The following is a 4,402-nucleotide window of genomic DNA, read 5'->3' on the forward strand; positions in this document are numbered from 1 at the left end:
CCATGTATTATTATGCACTTACTATGAGATAAGCAGCATGCTAAATACATCCTAGAGATGAATTCCTATAATGCTTACAATAACCCCATTAAATAGATATCCTCACTCTCATCTGGCACCTGAGAATCTGAAAGTCAAGAGTTGTGTGACGTACTGACTCACACAGCTATTAAGTGTTAGAATCAAGATTCAAACCCTAGTGTTTTAAAGCTAAAGCTCATTTTTCATCATTATAGAATACTGCCAATATTCTTGAGAGAGTTGTCAACATTACTGTGTCTACTTCCTCCCTTCCCATTCTCTTCTCAGTTATTTAAATTTGATGTCTATTTTCACTAGCCCATGCTTAATGGTCCCTGTATTGCTACACAAGACATCTGCTTTGACAAATGACCTCCCTAGTGCCATATCCATTAAATCTTATCTATTAATTTATTGATGTAGTTGGCAGCTCTCAAGAATATCTGAATATCTTGGTTTTTTTAAGATTTAGTTCTTTTTCTATTTTTCCAATCTGTTAATACATTAATTAATAATAGCAAAGTATGAAAAAATGTAAGATGTCCAGTAGGAATTAAAGGAAATGCTTTCAGCCTTTGTAATGTAATTAATGTTATATTGTACAAAATGGTTCTTTATGTAATTGATACAACAGTGGACTGGAGTCTTGTAGTCCTAGAGTCTAATATGGATACATTAAGAATTAATGTTTTAATTCAGGAGAAAATAACATTTCATCTTTAACCTCAGTTTACCTCCAGAAAAATGGCATATAAAAAAGCTTCCACTTCATACCATGTGTAGAATGTCATTTGATTACCCCTATGTTTTTATCACTTAAAATATGGTAATGAAAATGTAGTATAGTGAAAATAAATAACATTTATCTTTTAAAAACTTTCAGTTTGTTCCTTTTTGCATTTTCTATGTTAACAGATATTTAGCCTTTCTTTAAAACCCCTATCTATAAAATGGAAATGTCTTTGACTTATGCACTTAATAAAATTATTTGAAAAAATATATACTCTCATATTTTTTCACTTCTAACATTTTTACATAAATTTAAATGTAAATTGGGTCATTTTAATGTAGTTTCTCTCTCTCTCTCTTTAATCCTGTTAGAGGACATGATTTTATTCATTTTTTTAGAGACAGAGGAAGGGAGACAGAGAGAAACATCAAGTGGTTGCCTCCTAAGCACCCCAAGCGTGGATAGAACCTGCATTCTAGGTATGTGTCCTGACCAGGAATTCAACCTGCAACCTTCTGGTGTATGGATCCATGCTCCAACCAACTGAGTCACTCGGCCAGGGCTTCACGTAGTTTTTAAAAATATATACTCAACATAAACAATGTGTCAAAAATGGGGGGAAAAAGGCAGAATTCTTTTTTTTTACCAAGTACCTCAAGTCTTGTAAATGTTGAGGTTATCCTGCCCCATTAGCATAGAGAAATGGATGGAGGTTGGTCAGGCCCAAGAAGTTCTCAGGTTGATGGAATAAACTGGCACATCTATATCACTTTACTTATTGGAGACCACAGTGTTTTCCTCCAGCAAGAAATTTCTTAGATAAGGACGTCCATCAAGGGTTCATCTTCAAGGCCTGCTGTTTGTCTGCTAGAGTGTGCATAAGAGATCTGACCTTAGAAGTGATTGGGAGGATAATGAGGTAATTATGTGAAAACCCTATTGTAAGCTGCAAAAGGCAGCAAAATGAAGAGCTGTCAACTCTTTATCCCCAAAATACCATCAAGGTATTTAAAGCTTTAAAAGAAACTCATTTTCAGTAAGTTTCTATGTGAATCTGTCCATCTACACTAAAAGTAGTATTTTGAAAATATGTCAAAAAGTTCATCTTTAACTGTTAATATCAGCCAGGGACAACAAATGGCATGGAGGATAGCATTTGAGAACCTATAACTTTTGCAGTCAGCTAAATCTAGGGAGGAGGTAAATCTAAGGAGCCACACAGATGTGGTTTGATAGTTCACACTCACAATTATGAGAAACTTACTCAACAGGAGGATGTATAACTGAGGAGAGAGGATACAGGGGTATTATGCTATAAGAAGTAACATTAAAATAGGAAGTGACTTAACATTTTCTCAACATTAAATTAATGTTACATTAACAATCTCATAAATTAATCTTGTCATTATATTAAGTATCTATACACTTAAGCCTATTTTATTGAGTCCACATGCATGTCTATATGAATTATATAAATACTAGAGATGCAGTGCACGAATTTGTGCACCAGTGGGGTCCCTAGGCCTGGCTTGCAGGATCGGGCCAAACCAGCTCTCTGACATCCCCTGAGAAGTCCTGGATTGTGAGAGGGCAGACCAGGCTGAGGGACCCACCAGTGCACTATCGGAGCCAGGGAGGGATGCAGGAGGTTGGCCAGCTGAGGAGGGATCGCAGGAGGGCTCCAGGGCATGTCCAGCCCATCTTGCTCAGTCCCGATCAGTTGGACCCCAGCAACAAGCTAACCTACCAGTCAGAGTGTCCGCCCCCTGATGGTCAGTGCACATCATAGTGAGCAGTTGAGCAGCCTTAGCATATCATTAGAATATTATGCTTTGATTGGTTGACTGGACCACAGGCTGACCGGACACTTAGCATATTAGGCTTTTATTATATAGGATATGTATGCTTATAAAATGTGCATATACACACATATGTGCATATCTTTTGCACCTATTTTATAAAATATCCTTTGTGTTAATAATAATATTAAGTTAATTATGTTTTAACTTAATACTACTATTTATGGAAAGTTTATACACACTTTTATATATATATCCTTTTCCATTTAATGCTATATACTGTTCTTAGAACTTTCTTAAAGACCTCAACATTTTAGAAATTTGAATGGAAGAAAAGCTAATATTACATTCCACTGCATCAAATTTGTGTTCTTTTTAAATGTCTGTAATGTAATTAATTCTCAGAATAACATTTTCTTCTCTTCCTCTCCTGAAATTCTCTTAATCACTTCTCATCACCTTTTTAATATACTTTTATTTGGATTAGTCTGGGTTGTCCAGAGAAAAAAGAACCAAGAGGATATATATTAAAGGAATTGGCTCATGTTATTAGGGAGGCTGAAAAGTCCCAAGATCTGTAGTCCACAAACTGGAGAACCAGGAAAGCAGGTGATGTACTTCGGTCTGAATGCAAAGGCCTGAGAATCTGGGCGCTGAGGGTATAATTCAGTCTGAGCTGAGTTTTATGGCAGGGAAGAAGACTGATGTTCCATCTCAAGCAAAGAGAGCAAATTCCCCCTTTCTCTGTGTTCAGGCTCTCAGTGGATTGAATGATGTCCACTGGATCTTCTTTACTACTAAATTTAAGGGTTCAAATGCTAATATGTTCTGGAAACACCTCAGACATACCCTGAAAAGTTTTACCAGCTATCTGGGCATCCCTTAGACTAGTCAAAATGATGCATACAAATAACCATCATCCATTACTGTTATCTTGCAACTCTGCTTTGAATATGTTTTCATTGCCTTTTTTCACTTTTATATATTTTTTTAATTAAATCTTTATTGTTCAGATTATTACATTTGTTCCTCTTTTTCCCCCCATAACTCCCCTCCTTCCAGCTCCCACCCCACCCTCCGCCCTCACTCCCCACCCACTGTCCTCATCCATAGGTGCACGATTTTTGTCCAGTCTCTTCCCGCATCTCCCACACCCCTTTTCCCCCCAAGAATAGTTAGTCCGTTCCCTTTCTATGTCCCTGATTCTATTATAATCACCAGTTCATTCTGTACATCAGGTTATTTATTCACTTGATTCTTAGATTCACTTGTTGATAGATGCATATTTGTTGTTCATAATTTGTATCTTTACCTTTTTCTTCTTCTTCCTCTTCTTAAAGGATACCTTTCAGCATTTCATATAATACTGGTTTGGTGGTGATGAACTCCTTTAGCTTTTCCTTATCTGTGAAGCTCTTTATCTGACCTTCAATTCTGAATGATAGCTTTGCTGGATAAAGTAATCTTGGTTGTAGGTTCTTGCTATTCATCACTTTGAATATTTCTTGCCACTCCCTTCTGGCCTGCAAAGTTTCTGTTGAGAAATCAGCTGACAGTCGTATGGGTACTCCCTTATAGGTAACTGACTTTTTTTCTCTTGCTGCTTTTAAGATTCTCTCTTTGTCTTTTGCTCTTGGCATTTTAATTATGATGTGTCTTGGTGTGGTCCTCTTTGGATTCCTTTTGTTTGGGGTTCTCTGCGCTTCCTGGACTTGGAAGTCTATTTCTTTCACCAGGTAGGGGAAGTTTTCTGTCATTATTTCTTCAAATAACTTTTCTCTTCTTTTCTTTTTTTAAAATATATTTTATTGATATTTAACAGAGAGGAAGGGAGAGGGATAGAGAGTTAGAA

Source organism: Myotis brandtii, unplaced genomic scaffold (assembly GCF_000412655.1).
Source record: "Myotis brandtii unplaced genomic scaffold, ASM41265v1 scaffold159, whole genome shotgun sequence".
NCBI lineage: Eukaryota > Metazoa > Chordata > Mammalia > Chiroptera > Vespertilionidae > Myotis > Myotis brandtii.